The sequence below is a fragment of the Lichenostomus cassidix genome, chromosome 8 (genome assembly GCF_008360975.1).
Source record: "Lichenostomus cassidix isolate B80296 chromosome 8, HeHo_3.0, whole genome shotgun sequence".
Classification (NCBI taxonomy): domain Eukaryota; kingdom Metazoa; phylum Chordata; class Aves; order Passeriformes; family Meliphagidae; genus Lichenostomus; species Lichenostomus cassidix.
In genome coordinates, this window is record NC_139489.1 from 15077034 (window position 1) to 15098007 (window position 20974).

Consider the following 20974-nt stretch of genomic DNA (forward strand, 5'->3'; position numbering starts at 1 on the left):
AGTACAAGCTGATTGAAGAGAACCAATTTCATAGAACAAACTAGACCACTGTACTTGAATGTAGAAATACTCTGACAAAGCCAGAAAAAAATTAGGAAACAAGTCCCAGCAATTATTTTAGATCCTGAATAAGAGACACAAGGAATTGAATACTTTATTCCTTTTCTTTTTGGTCATGCTTCTTGAGAATTCTCATGGTCTTAAAATGCAGTCCTCTGGCAGAGAGGACCTCTGCAAGAATGCACTGGAGGGCAGCAAATCCCAACCTCTGCCATGTCATAAGGCGCTTCAAAAAGTGGAAAAAAAGAAACTTTAGCCTGCCATTGGCCTTTTGTTCCATTGATGCACGTATTTTTCACAGACTTGTGTACAAAGCAGATGTCATGGGGTAACCAATGTGGTGTGATGTTTCCAGGCTTCTGCACCACCCTTCTACTCTAGGTCTGTAGTACAGATAGCTGAAGCAATGTTGGTAAGGTACTCCTGATTCATCCTCAGATGAAGCAAGCGCTATTTGAGTTCTCACTCTAAGAGATGCTCAGTGTTTACCAGATCAGCAGAGATAATCAAGAATACAGGGTGTTTTGAATCTTGTCTGCTCCAACTGGCACTGACATTTCCTCTCTTGCAACACTGTGACTCCTGTTGGTGAAACAGAAACTTTTGATCATGTGAGTTAATAGGATCCACTGCAGTTTAACTAATGTGGCAAAGGCAGTAGTGTCTGTTCTTTTAGTTACAATTCTGTAGCATCTGGTGTAACACTTTTGGTCTAAATTTATACTGAAGTAATATGAAAGACATATAAGAAGTCCGACTTTTGCAACCGTCAGTCTGCTGTAGTAGTGGATGACTATGAAAATTGTAGCTGCTACCTATGTGCAGTAGCAATTTTTCAAATTCTTCCCCTCAAAACTGCAAATTTTTTTAATGTAATGGTATTTTGTGCTTTAAGCAGGAAATCCTCACTTTGCATACCTGTCAGAAGGTCTCGAAGGAGACCTGTCTCATCAGTGTTAGAGAAACTGAGTAAGCAGTCCAGCCTTCCTACACTTTGAGCAGTGTCCAAAATATCTGTTTCAAAGATCCCTAATTTAACAGAATTTTAAAAGTTCGGGCACAGCAGGGAAAAGAGGAACACAGACCGTAATGATTAAATTAATTAAATTAATCTTATGAATGCAGCATTCAACAGTTTTTATAAAATTAAATCAGTCCTGAAACCGAGGGCTCAGCTAAAGTAATAAATTTAGGTGTTGCAAGGTATTTGCTTTTTCGGATTTGTTTTTCATGCATATAAGTAATATTTATTTCTATATTTGAAAAGTAACTTTTCCAGCACACAGATTGAACTTTTCTGACCTTTATTAAGTACCCCAAGTATCTCATACTGAATTTCAGTTTAGAAGCATCTCACTCATTTCATAACTGCAGAGCAATGCCTCCTCAATTTTTTATAAAAGTCTACCATGGCAGCTTAACACATTCGCATTCATTAGAAGTAAGAATTAGTGCATTTTTAGGCCAATTTCTTTTCATATCATCCAGCTCCATCTTTTTTTTCAGTAGGAGTGGTGGTCAGGAGTTTCTACACTTCAAAACAGATTACTGAGGCAGTTCAATTGAAGAGGAGAAAATTACTTGGCAGATTTTGGGTGCCCGACGACACTGTTAACATAGTCCATAGAAAATCAGCTGACTTCAGCTCTCTTTTGTCCATCAAAATTGTCTACCCTAGCTGCAGTAGATAAAACTCTAATAAACCTGTATCTTGGTCAAATCAAAATAGAGATGAAAACCATAAAATTTAAATCAGCTTTCCCTTGGCATATAGCCAATACTTCCCAAAGTGATATTATACAAGTCATCAAAATAAAACCTTATATGTGGCAGTTCCAAAAGGCAAGTATGTGTTGTAATTTCCTTTTAATATGAATGTAAGACCCTGAAGATTTTTTTTATCAACAAGAAAAGACATTTAATTACTGATAGGACATACAAGTCTTTGTCATAGACTTGTTTACGAACAAGAAATGGACAAAAGCCTATTTTTCTGATCACAAAATCAACTGGACAGATGAGAGAATCTCTTTGCTCACAATTCCTCTTCTTAGTGTCTTCCTCTATTTCTTTACTGCCTCAGAACTGCACAGCTATGTTTTTCAAGTCCTGCTTTTCAAGCAAAAGCACAGAAAGACATGCTGGTGTGTACAGCAGTTCAGTGTCCTGTACTCATAGCTGTGCAAGAGGTTAGTCAGGACACCCACACACCTCTCAGCAATGGATAATTTGGAATCTCCCGGGTGGGAGGGACCATCCTTACCCCTAGCCCATGGCCGTCCTGCCACTTCACAGTCTGCCATGTTGTGGCTGTAAGCCCTGCTCAAGGAAGAATCTGAATCTTGTCTTTTGCAAATCCTTATTGAAGAGGTGTTCTGAGGAATTAGTGTTCCATGTTAAATAGAATTCCTGATAATACAGATGAGGTACAGCCCAAAAGTCTCACAAGCCTAACTTTATTCCTAAAGGCTGAGTCCTGCCAGCATCTGGATCGGGACAGAGGATGTGACTATCTGCTCCCACGCTGTGTGACTAACACTGGATTGCATAATGGAAGTCTAGGAAACTGGAAACACTTCGGTGAGAATTTCCTATATTACTCAGAGTATGGAATATTAAACAAATGCACAGGACTTTTCAGTCATATGGGGTGAGCTGTATGACTCGTGTCTGACTACATTGTTTTGTGATTAAACATTCCAAATATGTGCCAAGGAACTACCCATAATAGGCTGTGCTGTAAGCGTTTATTTTGATTCTCATTCAAAAATAATGAGTTTTTCTTTTCTTTCCTGGTAGGCTGCACTGTTACAATTTGCTTATCAGATAGTAGTTACTGTCTATGCTTGGCACTATTTTAAAAAAGGCATCATAGCCAATTAATGTGATCCTGGAATTCCGATTATACTTGCTTTATTGCCTCTAAAGATCTAATCTTAGAAGGTGCTGAGAGGACTCAAATTTTAAATGACCTCATACATTTTGAATGAAAGTATGAGGAAAAAAACTGAATGCAACTGCAGAGTGAAGCAGGTGTTGGAAAGCTCTAGTGTTTCTTAGCAGTATCCATAAATAAATGAATATCAGTTTATTTGGATATTTTTGTACTACCAATGCTGATCCTAAATTGTGTCTATATATCTTTGACTTCTTTATAAAATTAAATATTTTTATGTTTTGAGGATTTGTAGACAAAATTAGGTTTTTCCCCCCGTAGAATCATGCCATTAACAATCAAAGGTTCTGACAATCGAAGTATTTTCTGACAGATTCCAGAGGTACCTTCTTTGTATTTGAATTGAGGTAAAGATACTTTGGTATTACAGACCTTCTTGTCTTATTTTTTCCATGTTCTCTAGAAAACAGAAAGCAAGATTCTGCTTGAGTTGTTGCAGAGACATTTTTTCTTACGCACTTCTCAAATTAGCAGAAAGTGATTCTGTGACATTTTTTCTGGCAGGGGCTACAGATGGTAAAGAACTGATGTTTACACTCTCTGAAGGGATATTTGGAATAATTTTTTTCAGATAAATTACTGCTCAGCGTCAAAATATACATTCAGAAAGAAGACTGAAGGGAATGATAAAACAGTCCAGATTGAATGTGTGCTGTAAGACAAACAATTTGCCTTTGGTCTTTTGATTTAAAAGCTTCTCTGAGGATCCAAGTCTGCAAGGTGCAGAGCAGATACCATTTTTTTGTAAGGTGTATTGGTTTGAAAACAAACCAGTGGGAGATCACAAGTCAAGATTGAAATTAAAAATAAGTGAAATAATACAAGGAAAAGCACTGACAAAGTCAGATACAACCTAACACCCTGTTAGGGTGGTGGTAGCAGTCCAACTGAAGTAGTCCAGTTGAAGCGGTGATCCTGTGAAGGTCTAGTCTCCAGCTGAAGGTCCCGTAGTAGCTCTGGTCCTCTGGGAACCCAGTAGACAGGGCTAGCTCAGGCAGTTCCAAGGCCAGGTTATATCCAGGTGGGAACACCTGGTTCCTCCCTCCTGGGCAGAGCATCCCACAATGGGATGGTAAGTCCATGAGTCACACGGTGGGTCCCTGATGGCCCATTGCATGTCATGCGGGGTGGGTCATTAGCAGCTGGTAACAGCTAACGGATGGCCCATTGCCTGTCATCCGGAGTGGGTCATTAGCAGGTGATAGCAGCTAACGGCCCACAGCTGGTGGTAATAGAATACTTAACTACATCTATATTGCAACCTAGGACATTATCCACCCCTTATTCTATTACCATCTACAGAGTTCTCACTCAAGATAAGGTCTCCTTGTGGTACACAACGGGTTTCCCCATCTGCCTTCATCACCCACCAAGTATAACCAGGTCCTTGGGCAAAAACCACTCCACAGATGGGTTTGCCTTTGCCTGAGGTGGGACTAATCCAAACAGTCTTTCCTAAGAAACCTCTTACGTGTACCACAGGGACTTTATCTCCATCCACTGTGTGCAAAGGTTCGGACTCGGCAGGACCGGCTCGATTGATAGAACCCCTTGTGTTAACCATCCAGGTGGCCTTTGCTAAGTTCAGTTCCCAATTTTTGAAGGTTCCCCCGCCAAGTGCCTTCAAAGTTGTCTTAAGTATTCCGTTGCATCGTTCAACTTTCCCAGCAGCTGGTGCATGATAGGGGATGTGGTATATCCATTCAATTCCGTGTTCTCTAGCCCAGGTGCTTATGAGGCCATTCTTGAAATGGGTTCCATTGTCAGACTCGATTCTCTCAGGGGTACCATGTCTCCACAGGACTTGCTTTTCCAGACCCAAGATGGTGTTCCGGGGAGTAGCATGAGGCACAGGGTAGGTCTCTAACCATCCTGTGGTTGCTTCCACCATGGTCAACACGTAGCGCTTTCCTTGGCGGGTTTGGGGAAGTGTGATGTAGTCAACTTGCCATACTTCCCCATACCTGTACTTTGACCATCGTCCACCATACCACAGAGGCTTCACCCGCTTGGCCTGTTTTATTACAGCACAAGTCTCACAGCTGTGGATGACCTGTGAGATGTTGTCCATGGTCAAGTCCACCCCTCGGTCACGAGCCCACCTGTATGTCGCATCTCTCCCTTGATGACCAGAGGCATCATGGGCCCAACGAGCTAGAAATAATTCTCCTTTGTGCTGCCAGTCCAGATCCACCTGTGACACTTCCACCTTGGCAGCTCGGTCCACCTGCTCGTTGTTACGATGCTCTTCATTAGCCCGACTCTTAGGTACATGTGCATCCACGTGTCGAACTTTCACGGTCAGCTTTTCTGCCCGGGCGGCGATGTCCTGCCAAATCTCAGCGGCCCAGATGGGTTTTCCTCTGCGCTGCCAGTTAGCCTTTCTCCAGCGATCTAACCATCCCCACAGTGCATTGGCTACCATCCAAGAGTCGGTGTAGAGATAAAGCCTTGGCCATTTCTCTCGTTCGGCAATATCCAAAGCCAGTTGGATGGCTTTAAGCTCCGCGACCTGGCTCGATCCACCTTGTCCCTCAGTAGCCGGTACAGCTTGTCGTGTGGGGCTCCATACTGCAGCTTTCCATTTCCGATCTGCGCCTACAATTCGGCAGGAACCATCGGTGAAGAGGGCATAGCGTCTTTCACTCTCTGGCAGTTCATTATACGGGGGTGCTTCCTCAGCACGTGCTACTTGCTCCTCTGCATCTTCTGAAGATAATTTAAAAGTCTCACCTTCAGGCCAGTTTGTTATGATTTCCAGAATCCCAGGGCGATTTGGGTTTCCAATACGGGCGCACTGTGTGATGAGGGCAATCCATTTGCTCCACGTGGCATCAGTGGCATGGTGAGTAGAGGGAACCCTTCCCTTGAACATCCACCCCAGCACTGGCAGTCGGGGTGCAAGGAGAAGTTGTGTTTCTGTGCCGATCACCTCTGAGGCGGCTTGGACTCCTTCGTAAGCTGCCAAGATTTCTTTCTCGGTGGGAGTGTAGTTGACTTCAGACCCTCTGTAACTTCGACTCCAGAATCCCAGTGGTCGACCTCGGGTCTCGCCAGGCACCTTCTGCCAAAGGCTCCAGGACAGACCATGGCTCCCGGCTGCAGAGTAAAGCACATTCTTTACCTCTGGTCCTGTCCTGACTGGTCCCAGGGCTACCGCATGAGCGATCTCCTGTTTGATCTGGGTGAAGGCTTGCTGCTGTTCAGGGCCCCAGTGGAAATCGTTCTTCTTGCGGGTTATGAGGTAGAGAGGACTCACGATCTGGCTGTACTCAGGGATGTGCATTCTCCAAAAACCTATGGCGCCTAGGAAAGCTTGCGTCTCCTTCTTGTTTGTTGGTGGAGACATCGCGATGATCTTATTGATGACCTCAGAAGGAATCTGACGCCGTCCGTCTTGCCACTTTACTCCCAGGAACTGGATCTCTCGGGCAGGTCCCTGTTATGATCTAATTATTAAGGTTCTTTGGAAATATCTCTGCCCGAATTAAGGTACAAACGAGACCATATGCCAATCAATAGTATGAGTTTTATTTGATAGAAAATAAGAGAGAGAGAGAGAAGAAAAGAGAGAAAAAGAGAAGTAAGAAAAGAGGTGGGGGGGACAGAAAGAGGGAAAGAGAAAATATCACCATCCGTGGATCCCAACGATGTTGCGTTGATCCTCTCCAGCCGGTCTTCTCGGTGGTGGTGGTCCCCCCGAAAAGCACAGAATGCCATGGGTTAATATACACTCAGACCAGGGGCTATGTCCAGGCATGTCCCCCCGGGGGAGGGGGCAGCCTCTAGCTGCAGACTCTGCTTGCATCACGTGTACTCCTGTGGTGCCAGGCCTAGCACTCTGGGGGGTCTGTGATGGATTGTGACTCCCCCTCAGCTGCCTCTTACGTGAAAGTCCCATGGATGTGGCCTGTGGGGTTGGGGGTTCCACAGCTGGACCAGTCTGTGCAAACCTAGCTTCTGTGAGCTGTGCTCTGCCCCCACCCCAAACTCAGCCAGGGATGATTCTCAGCACAGCTGGTGGCTTTGGCTTTTGTGTATGCATGTCTTTCCCTCAGCTTGAGATGATTGAACAATAGGTTTCCCTTTATCTAATCTCAGCAGTTTGACTCAGTCCAAAGTCCCAGTCAGGTATCTTCAGGGAGGCTTCTTTGATTGTAGCTTTTTTATACACTTTTTGTTATAATGAGCAAAACTTTATATCAATGTTTGAGGCATGAACTATTTCAGTCTCTGACAGCCACCCCGTGACTCAAACATTGTAATAAATGTCTCTTTTTTAGCAATCTTCTTTAGTCTATGGGTTGTCCACGGAGGTGATGGAAAAAAAAGATAATGGGAGAAAAGATAGAAATAGTAGAAGCAATAACATGAGCAATTATACTAATAGGTATAATAGTTCAAAGCATAAATTTAATTGTAATCATCAATTTAATTTTCATTAGTCAGTACCTCCACCCCGCGACTTCAGGAATTAGTGTTTTTAAATGGGTGGTGGGTGTGAGGGGTATTTTTATATTGTATCTCTTAGATGTTAGCTTAATATGTTTGGAAATTGGTTATAGAATTATACAGCTGGTTTTCATTTTTTTTTGTTTTGGTATAAATGTGGATGGATTTAGCAGGGATGTATGTTTCTTTCTCAACTACATTTACATATAATTGGTAGAATTTTATAGGTAATATTTCTTTTTCGCTGGATAATTCTATACATCATGAAAATTACTTTTATGATACAAAATTAACATACAAAAGATTTTATAAAAATTATTGTTAAGTAATCTTATCTTTACATGAGGGCTATGCTCTGTTTTTTAAGATTCAGATTATAGCACTGTTGTAATTTAGCCTTGAAACAAATTAGAAATTATAGCTTTACAATCAGTGTAATTAAAAAATGAAATTGATTCCTTTTTAAATTCAGTTGTATTATTTTAACTAGTTTTTTCTCATGAATTTTTGAGGCAGAGTTAAAATACTCTCTTAGGATATATGGCAGGAGATTTAACAGCCATTGGTTTGAGAGCTGGTAGAAGGCTTTTCTGTATTTTATTTACGTCATTCCATATAACGTTTGTGTTTTGTTAAGATTTTTTAATTCACTACTTAGTAAATTTGAAAAATTTAGCCAAATTATAATAATTTTAAATTTTTCTAAGGCAGAACCGAGATGATTAGTGCATTTTGTATAAATTCTTATACCAACTCTCAGGATTAAATTGGTTGAGACAAATTATGCATCTATAACAACTTTTGCCACATTATTTTTCAGTAAAAAGACAAAATAAGTTAGATAAAAATCAAACATAAGAATATATAAAATATTTTAACTAATATTTGATCTTCTAGCAAGTTACTTGCAATGACAACACAAATAAATTACAAATGTTAATAAACTGACAATGCAAGCAATTGTGGTGACATTTTAAATTTTCACTGACTCTCATGCAGCATCATTTCATGTGTTGGTAGGTTCTTATAAAAGAAAAGTGAAAATGTGGCCCACCAGGCCAATTATTAGAAGGAAACAAAACTTCTTGTTGCTAACACTAAGCGACAGAGTTTACATGAAGAAAAGGTCATCACATTTAGGCATGATTTTGCTGTTTGCAGATTCTCTGCTCTCAAACTCGTTTTCCTTATCTTCAATGCAAGAGTGTTTGACATTCCTGGAAAAGAAAAGAAACAAGCTTCCCCGGCAATACTTTTTTTGGACATTATTAAATTTAGTGACAAACAATGCCATTGTTTAAAACATTTTGAAGAATTAATCACCTTTTTAGTAACCAAGCATATTTTTAGTAACCAATTGCTGTTTATTCCACTTTTTCTTGCACTAAGTCTAAGCTAGGGTAGACAGGCAAGTAACAAATTAACTAAAGAAAGACAATACAATATTATTTTTTTATTGGTTGCTTGGGATAGGAATTTTCCCCTAAACTTTTTCTACAGCCTCCCAACAGGGGAAGTTGCATGAAAAATACGTAAGCTTGTACAGGGACAATACTATCTTTACAAGGCAGCAGCTTTATAATGGGCTTCAGGGTTAGAACCAATTCTAGTTTTCCACACAAACCACAGACTGGGGGGGGAGGGTGGTGGGGGGTGTTCCCTAAAAGACAAGAGTTGCAGAAGTGACTTCAGGAGTGAAACCTGTCAATTCTGGCTTTTTACAACAAAATACACACACACACAAAAAACACAAAGTAGGGGCGTGGGTCCCCTCCAAACAGGAGTTTTTAGGCTCCGCACAACACCACGAACAGGAGCTTCACAACTCCGCACAAAGTAGGGGCGTGGGTCCCCTCCAAACAGGAGTTTTTAGGCTCCGCACAACACCACGAACAGGAGCTTCGCTAGCTCCGCACAAAACACCAAGGTGAGGCTTTTACTACAAACTACAGACAGGAAGGCCTCCCCACTAGACACAAGCAGCAGAATTGGCTTCAGGACTGAAACCTGCCAATTCTGGACTCGCACAACAAAAGACACTAAAGGGAACTAGAACCCCCATATCAGTTTACTATAACTTCTGGCCCCCAGAGATGACACTATAATTTTCACAATGTACTCAGAGAAAATTGCAGTCAAATTTCTAAGTGTTTAAACAAACTAGAATATGCACAACCCGTCAAAGAAAGTTGGTATAAGAGAATTGTTATGGATGGAGTTATAACAACTCTTACCACCCTTTAAAAAAAAAAGGTAGTGTTTATATTTGTTAGTATATAGTATACTAACATAGTATAGTATAATTAATTATGATAAAGTATAATTATTATAATAATTAATAATTAAATAGTATAAAAGGAAGAACGTGAAATTATTTGATGAGAGAAGACAATAGTATTGTGAAAGGCATTTCGGGTTAGAGAATGTTATCCTGCCGACTACGCCAATAAAATGTTATGATCTAATTATTAAGGTTCTTTGGAAATATCTCTGCCCGAATTAAGGTACAAACGAGACCATATGCCAATCAATAGTATGAGTTTTATTTGATAGAAAATAAGAGAGAGAGAGAGAAGAAAAGAGAGAAAAAGAGAAGTAAGAAAAGAGGTGGGGGGGACAGAAAGAGGGAAAGAGAAAATATCACCATCCGTGGATCCCAACGATGTTGCGTTGATCCTCTCCAGCCGGTCTTCTCGGTGGTGGTGGTCCCCCCGAAAAGCACAGAATGCCATGGGTTAATATACACTCAGACCAGGGGCTATGTCCAGGCATGTCCCCCCGGGGGAGGGGGCAGCCTCTAGCTGCAGACTCTGCTTGCATCACGTGTACTCCTGTGGTGCCAGGCCTAGCACTCTGGGGGGTCTGTGATGGATTGTGACTCCCCCTCAGCTGCCTCTTACGTGAAAGTCCCATGGATGTGGCCTGTGGGGTTGGGGGTTCCACAGCTGGACCAGTCTGTGCAAACCTAGCTTCTGTGAGCTGTGCTCTGCCCCCACCCCAAACTCAGCCAGGGATGATTCTCAGCACAGCTGGTGGCTTTGGCTTTTGTGTATGCATGTCTTTCCCTCAGCTTGAGATGATTGAACAATAGGTTTCCCTTTATCTAATCTCAGCAGTTTGACTCAGTCCAAAGTCCCAGTCAGGTATCTTCAGGGAGGCTTCTTTGATTGTAGCTTTTTTATACACTTTTTGTTATAATGAGCAAAACTTTATATCAATGTTTGAGGCATGAACTATTTCAGTCTCTGACAGTCCCTTGACTTTACTCTTCTTGATGGCAAAACCGGCTTCCAGGAGAATTCTGATGATTTTCTCTCCTTTCCCAAATACTTCCGTTGCTGTGTCCCCCCACACAATGATGTCATCAATATACTGCAGATGTTCTGGAGCCTCACCCTTTTCCAGTGCAGCCTGGATCAGTCCATGGCAGATGGTAGGACTGTGCTTCCACCCCTGGGGCAGTCGGTTCCACGTGTACTGCACACCTCTCCAGGTGAAAGCAAACTGAGGCCTGCACTCTGCTGCCAGAGGAATGGAGAAAAAGGCATTGGCAATATCAATGGTCGCATACCACTTTGCTGCCTTGGATTCCAGCTCGTACTGAAGTTCCAACATGTCTGGTACAGCAGCACTCAGTGGTGGTGTGACTTCATTCAGGCCACGGTAATCCACTGTCAGTCTCCATTCTTCACTGGACTTACGCACCGGCCATATAGGGCTGTTAAAGGGTGAGTGAGCCTTGCTGACCACCCCTTGGCTCTCCAGTTCCCGAATCATCTTATGGATGGGGGCCACAGAGTCTCTGTCAGTGCGGTATTGCCGGCGATGCACTGTTGCTGTAGAAATTGGTACCCGCTGTTCTTCAATTCTCAGTAGTCCTACAGCAGACGGGTTATCTGAGAGACCAGGCAGGCTATTCAGTTGTCTTATGTCTTCTGTCTCTACGGCTGCTATCCCAAAAGCCCAGCGATGTCCCTTTGGGTCCTTGAAATATCCACTCCTGAGATAATCTATGCCGAGGATGCATGGGGCGTCTGGACCAGTCACAATGGGGTGTTTCTGCCACTCATTCCCAGTTCAACTCACTTCAGCTTCCAGTACAGTCAGCTGCTGGGATCCTCCTGTCACCCCAGAAATAGAAATGGATTCGGTCCCCACATACCTGGATGGCATCAGGGTGCACTGAGCGCCGGTGTCAACCAAAGCCGTGTATCTTTGTGGGTCAGCCGTGCCAGGCCATCGGATCCACACAGTCCAATAGATCCGATTATCCCTTTCCTCTACCTGGCTAGAGGCAGGGCTCCTCTAATCCTGTTTTTGGTGCACGATGTTCTTCTGTAAATGTGTTCCTGAGGTTCCTTCAAGAGGATCAGTCATATTATCATTTCCATTCTGTCGGGGGTTCTGTCCACAAGAGACTGGGGCAGTGTTATACCTAGATGAGCTTCTTGAGGTGGATGTTTCTGTTTTCAATTCACGTACCCGGGCTGCTAAGGTGGAGGTGGGTTTCCTATCCCACTTCCTCATGTCTTCCCCATGCTCTTGAAGGAAAAACCAGAGGTCACGACGTGGAGTTTGTTTTCTTTCCCTGACTGGAGTACGTCTGCTCCTGATGGCAGAGACTCGGGTTGGTTTTGGTGTGGCATGGAAAAATCTTTCTGTGAGCTCTTTCCTTAGTTTCTGATGGCTCTCTTCAATCAATCTCTGGACTTGCTCGGCCAGGTTTGTTTCTACCGATGAGACCTGGGTGCGTAGTGGGGCGGTGACAGTGTCCTCATAAATTCTCAGTTTGTTTGCTAACTCGCCCACCTGGTCTTCGCCTTCCCTCCACTGCAATGTTGCCAGGTAACGAGAGTATATCTCCGGTCCGAGCCGCGCGAATCTTAGCCACATTTATGAAGTGCACCGGACATTATCTGGGCTCTTGGGGAATCTCTCGTTGTCTGAGAAAATGATCTCTAGCACGGCCAATTCCCTCAGGCATCGGATACCTTGTTCTATTGTGTTCCATTTCCTTTGGTGCATCTGGAGGTCTTCTTTGCACAGGTATCTGTCCCGTACACTCAGCAGCAATTGCCGCCAGAGGCTGAGAGTTTCCTGGGTTTTCCCAATCCCTTGGTCAATGACCACATCCTGAGACAGGGATCCCAGTTGTCTGGCTCACTTCCATCCAGAATAGTGTCATTAGCTGCGGCGTCCCAGATACGGAGCAGCCAGGTCAAGATGGACTCATTCGCCTGCCGGGTGAATTCCCTCCGTAGGTCACGCAGCTCCCCCAGGGATAGAGAGCGAATGATGATCTCTGGCTCTGTCTCTTCTGCTTGGTGAGATGGTCCTGCCGCATCCTCATCAGTCGCTGTGCGGACTGACTTGCTCTTGGATTTCTTTTTCTGGACGGGGGCAACCGCTACTGGCTTTGGCTGTTCTGATTCGGCAATGGTCTGTGTTGAGACATTGACTGCTCCTTTGGTTCTTTTCCTCTTGCCTGCTGACTTGTTTCTTTTCTCCTCCTCTTCGAGAAGACGCTGTACAATACCAAGTATTGTTCTGTTTCTCAGCATGAGGTACACTGTGCTGGTCGCAGAGAAGAAAGAAAACAGAACTAACAGGAAGATTATGCCATCCTTAGCATCCAGAGAGAACTCAATATTGTCAAAGATGGCTGTGCCTGGCCTGAAATGCTGGAAGAAACCGCTCTCTCCTCCTAGCCCCAGAGGGTGGGTGCGATTGCTGAGGAGGTCCCAGATGGAGCAGCTCAGGTTAGGCCAGGCAGACAAAGTTGAGTAAATATACCGAATGGTGTTCATCGCCTCACAGGTTACTATGCAATAGGCATAATAAACCAATAGAGCAATTTTCATGCCATGCCCTGATCGTAACAAGAGCAATACGACGGGCAGATAGTTTCCCATTTGAGGAAAGATATAGAGAGCGAGATAAAGCACCCATGTAGATAAGCTGAGCATCGTGGTGATAGGATTTCTGAGTTTCCCCAGGTCGAGCCCCACATTGGGCGCCAAAATATGTATTGGTTTGAAAACAAACCAGTGGGAGATCACAAGTCAAGATTGAAATTAAAAATAAGTGAAATAATACAAGGAAAAGCACTGACAAAGTCAGATACAACCTAACACCCTGTTAGGGTGGTGGTAGCAGTCCAACTGAAGTAGTCCAGTTGAAGCGGTGATCCTGTGAAGGTCTAGTCTCCAGCTGAAGGTCCCGTAGTAGCTCTGGTCCTCTGGGAACCCAGTAGACAGGGCTAGCTCAGGCAGTTCCAAGGCCAGGTTATATCCAGGTGGGAACACCTGGTTCCTCCCTCCTGGGCAGAGCATCTCACAATGGGATGAGATAAGTCCATGAGTCACACGGTGGGTCCCTGATGGCCCATTGCCTGTCATCCGGAGTGGGTCATTAGCAGGTGATAGCAGCTAACGGCCCACAACTGGTGGTAATAGAATACTTAACTACATCTATATTGCAACCTAGGACATAAGGGCAAGTTAAATGGGAAAGAGCTTATACTGGTTGATCCCAATTTGTGTGTTTCAAAATGATGCAGAGAGAAACCCTTTAACCAAAAGTGTTAAACTGGTTAGTTTGGGTAGCCTCAAAGAGGAGATCAACATCACACATAAACCAGGCTGCAGTTCTGAGGGGGCAGCACCTTCTGGTGAAAAATTAGCTGGGGATTATAATCAGCAACAGGAGAAAATTTGAAGGGAGTGATCCTCTTGGGCTGTCCTGGTTGAAATCAGGGCTGCATGTCTGAGGCTCAAGAGACATAAAAGCAGCACTGATGACATAAAACAACAAAATAAGGAATTCCCTACTGGAGGACTCCTGATTTCTAGCAAACATAAAGTTGTCCTCAGACAAGTGCTGAATTCAAGAAATTGAAGGCTTTGCAAGAGTGCTGAGCAAACAGAAGCTGGCATTAATAAAATATTTACTAGGTGTAAAATTCTTTCACCCCTCTGCAAGGTGAGTGAAATGTAGAATGTTAGATAGTATGAGTGAAAGAAAGGCCTAGGACAGTTGAGACAAACCAGGATCTGCATAAGAATACACTGAAGTGTATTTCCTGTGTTTTCTGCAGAAAATTATGTGATGTACTGTTTCAAGTGCTGGATTCTTAATTGCTTTTTTATTACTTGTACTTGCAATACTAGAATTGTATGGTGGAGTCAAAGCTTCTGTGAACAATAGGAGTGAATGGTATTAGAATCCCAAAGCACTAATTATTTTTTTATTATTATTTGTTAGTGGCGTTCTAGCAGACACACAGCAATTATTAGTAATGCAATATTAAGTGTCAACTGTGAGCTGAAAATGCCTGTAGGGCTACTAGAGCCAACAAACATTTCTTTTGTGTTGAAAGGTCTTGGAAGACAAATACTCATGCTGCCTACTTGGAGTCCACCTTAGAAGTTTCTTGGAAAGTCTCAGAGGCTTTACAATTAATCAACAAGATGCGAGGATCACCAGGAGGCAAGAATGCAATACATGACACAGAGAATCCTATTCTTCAACATTAAAAAACAAGGCAAGGAGTTGAAAACATCCTGCTCAGAAAAGCATTGCTTATGCTACCTTATGCTGTTGGGTTTTGGGTTTTATTTCCTTTCCCTGTTGTTGTTACTCAGGATGTCTCCTTAATCCTGACATTCTGGTTACTTTACTTAAGCCTTTTTTTTCCTCTGCAAACTATTTGAATACCTTTTGTCTTTCATGCAAAATATTTCTCATATGATATTTTCTAACTAGACCTTCTGTGTGCTTAGCAGAGGCTATGCTTTGAGTGCAGATCAAGAACCACCTTGCTGTTTCCTGTTTTCTAGTGGTGGTTCATTCCATTTAACCTCAGTATGGCTTTCAGCACTCTTACCTCTTCTACCTTTCAACATTGAGTACCACCTCAATCCAATCTTTTGACAGTTTTTCTGTGAAACAGAAAAAGTCTCTGTCTCTCTGCCTGCCTTTTCAAATTAAATTTTCCTGATGGGGAATATTGGTTTAGAATTATATCTGTATTTTCTACTCCCATTCTTATATCTTCAGCTTATTCATCTTCTTCCTGTGTTTTGAAGTCCACCAAAAGCCTTCATTCAGCAGAGTATGTGAACAGAATCTTTGTTCAGCAAAATGCTTAATTATGTTTTTCAGTGGTGTTCTTACAAATGAGTTAGGAGTACGTGTAGTACTGCACTGAGACCAGTTCCTGTCCTTGTGAAGGGCAAGAATTAAGCACAGTCTTATTCATGTATCTCTGCAGTTCTCTCTCCCCTTCCTCTTAACACTCACTCTCAACGGAGGACAATATTCCAAACACTGTATGATTTGAAGGCAAGACAGCTGTATCTGAATATTGTAGTTTCCATCCATCCCCCTGTAAAATGCCATACTCTGGTTGTTGCTAGCAGATTGGAACAGATAGCCAGGTAGGATGTGTAGCACTCATTTAAAATTCACTATAGCATCATAGTTTTCATTAGAGTCACAAGAGGTGGAGGCAATTCTTCTTTAATTTTTTTTTTTCTGTGAGGCCCTATATGTTTACACTCTATAAATAAATGCCTGCTGATCTGGGCAAAAGGTGTTTTTAAATATTGTTCTAATTTCATCTGGCACAAAGCTGTCAAGATTTTGGAGTGAATATGAAGTGCCAAACATTGAGACTCCCAATTTTCACATTATTTATGGCTTTCAGATACTCCTGTCTTGAGTGGAAAGTAAACTGATATTTCTGTCCAAATGATCCTGGATTAAACTTTTATGATTATCCTATTCATCCGATGAATGAGTAAGAACTTTGCTAGTTTCGTACTGTCCCACCCAGTCTGAGAGGAGTAGGGGTCTTGTCGGAGCGAGAGGCAGAGGCTGTGTGCAGGTCCCTGCAGGAAGGCAGAGCTGTGACTGCCCACAGATCCAGCAGAGGGAAGTGTTGTTCTAAAATACCCGCCCCTGCAGGGAAAGCCTTTGTCGGTCACTGAGAGCCACGTTATTGCACCAGGAAATCAATGATCTGGAGCGTATGGATCATGTGATTTACAAATTGTCAGTAGAAGACAAAGAAGCTTTAGCAAATGCCAGAGAGAGCAAGTGAGATAATAATCAGCGTGTGCCAGGGACTGAATTTCAATTATATGGATAATTATGAGTCTTACATGGTTTTTTATTCTCTTTAGGAGAAGAAATAGTAGTATGAAATTTTAGGGGTTAAAGAGTTGTGATCTGCTTGTTCATGCTTCACCTAACTATGAAGCTGTAGCCTTTCATATCAAAAGACAGGATCTTGAGTGATCACACTTGGTGATCACAAGACAAGTTGTCATAGGGTGGTTTATTTACAGAACTGGTTCAGCTTCAGATACTGCTGCCAGCATGATTGCTGATCAAGATGCTGCTGCTCCCACAACTCCAAGCACTGCTAGAGTGTTAAAAGACAAGTGTAATATCATCACTCTGATATTAAAAAGAATTTCCAATAGAAAATATTTTAAACTGAAATTTTGACTGTATTATCCTTTTAAGTATATAGCATTTTGCTGTATAACTTTCCCTTTCTTACTGCATGAGATTTCCCAAACTTGTACAAGTGAAGGGGTTGAAGCAGATGCTCTGGGTACCCAAAAGTCACACTGAGCATAAAATTTGAAATAGTTGTTTATATATATATATATTCAAAGTTGTGTTTGTGACATCTAAATATCAAGTTAAAAAAGATCAGGGGATGGCATGATGTGTGAAATGAAGCTCAGCTTTCACTGTATTGTCAAGCTGTTGTTTTTCAGTATCTTATAAATGGCTGTCACAAACAGATAGAAAGGGTGTTGGAGCTTGAGGAACGTTTTCCAGATAATGTTGCTTGAAAAAGACTGGAAGAAATTAATCCTGAAATAATTGTCACTAAGCTAACTTTAAAGATTAGTTTGATCTGCTAGGTATAGAGTCAGGAGCTGCACTGCTAAAACAGTGTTGGTTTTGAGTCAGAAGTCAGCAAAATATTTCCTTCGCTCAGGTACCATTGCTCGGAGGTTGCTGGGGTGTGACTGACAGGTTGAGTCCCCCCCTTTGCACTGCCCCAGGAGCTACTCAGTAGCAGAGTAAAGAACTGAACCTAGATAATTGTGTTGCAATCTTCTGCTCAAGCGATCACGATCCTTATGAACCTTAGCTTCCGTGTTCTCACTTAATTCAGTACTTTGATTTTTAGCACAAATAGTTCTTGGTTTTATAACTTAGTCAAACATTAATTTGTCTTCCTAGCATATTGCTGACAAAAAGAAAACGTGGCAGATCCTGTAGACAGACTTTTCATTTCTGAGCTAGTAGAAAGCAAGATTATAAAGTGAGATGTACTTTTATTTATTTTGTTCACAGACAGGGGAAATAGTCCCAGTAAAATGCATTAAATAATTCCTCAGGGAAACCCTAATAGAGCAGAAAATTTGTCTCGACGATACAGCCAGCTAAGGAGGCTGCAGTTCATGAGACAAAAGGGAATTGGTCTCCAGGGAAGAGGCTGGCCTGCTCTCTGCTGTTTACCAAACCTCACCAACGACTCTTGGAGCGGTAACTGTAGACAATGCCACGATGTTGACATCCTTGTGGTGACAATAGTGGCTTCTCTGAGGTTAGATTACTATCAACGTACATCACCCTAAGTAGAAACTATCAGCCTAAAACAAATACATTCTCTACTAGGCTACCAGGGCGGCGTCTGCAAACTAGGAACGCAAACGGTCTTCTTTTTTTTTTTTTTTTTCCAACACACTTTTGCATTGGTATTTCTTCGCGTTTGAATTTAAAAGTGACATTCCCTTTTGTTTTAATCAGTTTCACTTTTGGATCCAGTGCAATGCTTGTGCTTCCACAAAAGTATGTTAGATTTTAATCTCTCTTTTAAGTTGAAACTAATACTAATTGCTAAATGTGTGGTGAATACAATTTGAAAATTGTTAACTTTTGCAACATTTAGTGTCTGCACTGTTTAAAATGAAGGCAGTTTTATACAACTGTGAAGAAAAGGATTTTTGTGTTTTATGGAGGAAAAGCAATATTTTGAAAATAGTCCCTTTTCCCACGACAGCAATGACTGGGCAAACAATAAACATTGCCATAGCAGGGTGAATGTAAGGAGTATAATTATACTGTAAGTAGAGTTTAGACTGTAGTTAGGTCCTTGCAGTGGAATTACTAATAATGAAAATATGTCAGGACAATTACTTTAATAGATTGAGCTGTTTGCACGACTAAGAGGAGGGAGACAGAGCCCATTTGTCCCAGTTCTTTGCAGAAATCTAGGTGGGAATCAAAATTTTCCTTCAGGCTTTCATGCGTTTACCCAGCAGAACCGGCCACTTCAGACATCTGGGGGACGGAGCCGCACTGTCCACTGGAGAAAGAGGAGGTGAAGTAGGAAAGTCAAATTAATGTATGATTGAGTTGTTTTAAAACACTCCGTGTATTTGTAAACGTTATTATATCGCTATCGGGTTTTCAGTGGAACTGAAGAGCCATAGAAGAGTTCTGCCGCACAGACTTTTGGCTGTTCCCGTCAGCAAGGGTGTCGGGTGCTCCTGGCCCCGGAACGGGAGCCGCGGTGCTGCAGGACACTCGCAGCGGCGGTGCGGCGGCCGGGCCGCAGCGGGGTGGGAGCTCATTGGCAATGTACCGCCCGGTGCCGCAGCTCCGCAGCATCCCCGGTACCGCTCCTTCCGCTCGCCCCAGCGGGCTCGGGGCCGCTCCGGGACCTACACCTCCACCCAGCCGAAGCCTCTGGTGGGATTGAATTGCCTTTCGCAAGTGTCACCTTCCCTATTTTTATTTTATAACGGCCGGCGATAAAGCCTTTCTCACTTCCTCCACCTCCTCCAACGGCTCGGGTTATTTAAGTGCCGGCACCGAGCGGGGCGGGGGTTGCTGCCTGCGGGCCGGCACGGCCGCGGCGCCGCACCGAGGGTCCGTGAGGCGGACGGGCACGGTGTCGGTAGCTACCCGCGCTGCCGGGAGGGGCGGTCAGAGAGCTCCGCAGGTGAGCGGCAGGGCCGGGCTAGGGCCGGGCGCGGCGCTTTTGTCCGCCGCACTCCCCCGCCCCCGGCCCGTCAGCGGCGCCGCCGGCCGCGCCCCATTGGCTGCGCGGGCGGTAACGTGACACCGGCGGCGGGCGGGCCCGCCCCAGACGCGCCGGTTGGAGCCGGTGCCTCGCGCTGCGCCGCCGGCTGCCGCGCGGACGGAGCGCGCGGACCCAGCGCCGCTGCGCGGGCGGGCCGGGGGGCGGTGGCGGCAGGTAAGGGAGGGGCGGCTGCCGCTGACAGGTGCCCCGCGGCCCCGGCTGCGAGGGAGGCGCGGGCGGAAGGAGAGGGAGCGGCTCGGAGCGGGGCTTTCCTGCGGGCGGCTCTCGCCGTCCCCGCTTTTCCCGGGGTTGCCCCTCCGCCGGCGGAGCGGGAGGGCGCTGCCGTCCCGCGAGGTGCCCGGTGCCGCTCGTCCGGCGGCTCGGTGAGCTTGCGCGGCGTCCGCCCTTTCCTTCGGCGGCGCCCGGCATGGGGCCGCTCACCTGCCGTGGCCCCGCGGCGGGCCGGGCCGGCAGGGACCGGGCGCGGGGTGCCGAGCGGGGTCTGTGGCCGCCCCGGGGTACGCGGGTGGGGCTCGGCAAAACCGCTCTGCGGTTTGCGTAACCGATATCCGCGCGTGTCCTCGGGTGACCCGGGCGCTACAGGTCGCCTGGGGCCGCTTTCCTCCGCCCCGGGCTCGCCTGGCGGGGGGCAGCTGCCACCCTTCGGCCCCGGGCGTGGAGGCGACACCTGCCCTCGAGCAAGGGGCAGGCGGGCGCCACGTCCCCGCCTCTCCGGGACGGAGAGAAGAGTTAAACTCAGAGTTGAGGCCTGACAGTTCTGCGTGTCGAACATAAACTGTCCTATCTGTTGTCTTTCTCTCTCCTGTCTGGCTAATGCGTTTCTCATTCTAGCAAGTCAGTGATCTTGTAGCAGCCCCTTGCGTGGCAGGCCTCTCGTTGTGCCGTGGCTGAGTTGCTCGAGTGGCGTCAAGCTGACTTTGTACCCGTCTGCTCAGTGGTGAAACTGAGGCAGCTTCCTGACTTTGGATCAGAATTTGTCCGTAGTAAATACTGCAGTTGACAAGTTCTGTAGGATTGATTAATGTGGACTTCCCTAAAGCTTGATTTTGTATTAAGAACATAATTAATTAGGCTGATAAAGTAAACCATATTTGAATTGGCCTCTAGTGTGGTCATTTAAAACTATACCTGTGAGATAGTCCTGGAAGAAGCTAGAAGCCACGTGGTCACTTACAGTTTCAAGTATTTAAGCTATATGTGCTGCTGACTGCCAGCTTTCTCTGTCTGCTTGCTGAAAGGAGAGGGTAAGGCATCAGTTGTTTGACGTGTCTTGGAATTTTTCCTTATGTACCTTCCTAGCAGGGAGGTCAACAAACAGATCAGGCCTTATTAATCTGTCTTGTTTAACTTAAACTTTCAAGAGAATGGTG

The 20974-nt window shown here is 44.4% G+C and overlaps 1 protein-coding gene across 3 annotated transcripts in view; it reads left to right on the forward strand.

Annotated features, from left to right (window-relative positions):
• Positions 1–20974, forward strand: part of LRRC8B (leucine rich repeat containing 8 VRAC subunit B) — a 38128-nt gene that overhangs the window by 902 nt on the left and 16252 nt on the right. Inside the window, exon 1 of one of the 3 annotated variants that reach the window (XM_085068008.1) lies at positions 19643–19757. The exons of 1 other annotated variant lie outside the window; for it this stretch is intronic. The gene's annotated coding sequence lies outside the window, so the exon portion shown is untranslated. Of the gene's footprint in view, positions 1–19642; positions 19758–20582; positions 20849–20974 lie in introns of those variants that run through there. One more of the 3 variants, XM_085068010.1, reaches the window with a different exon arrangement.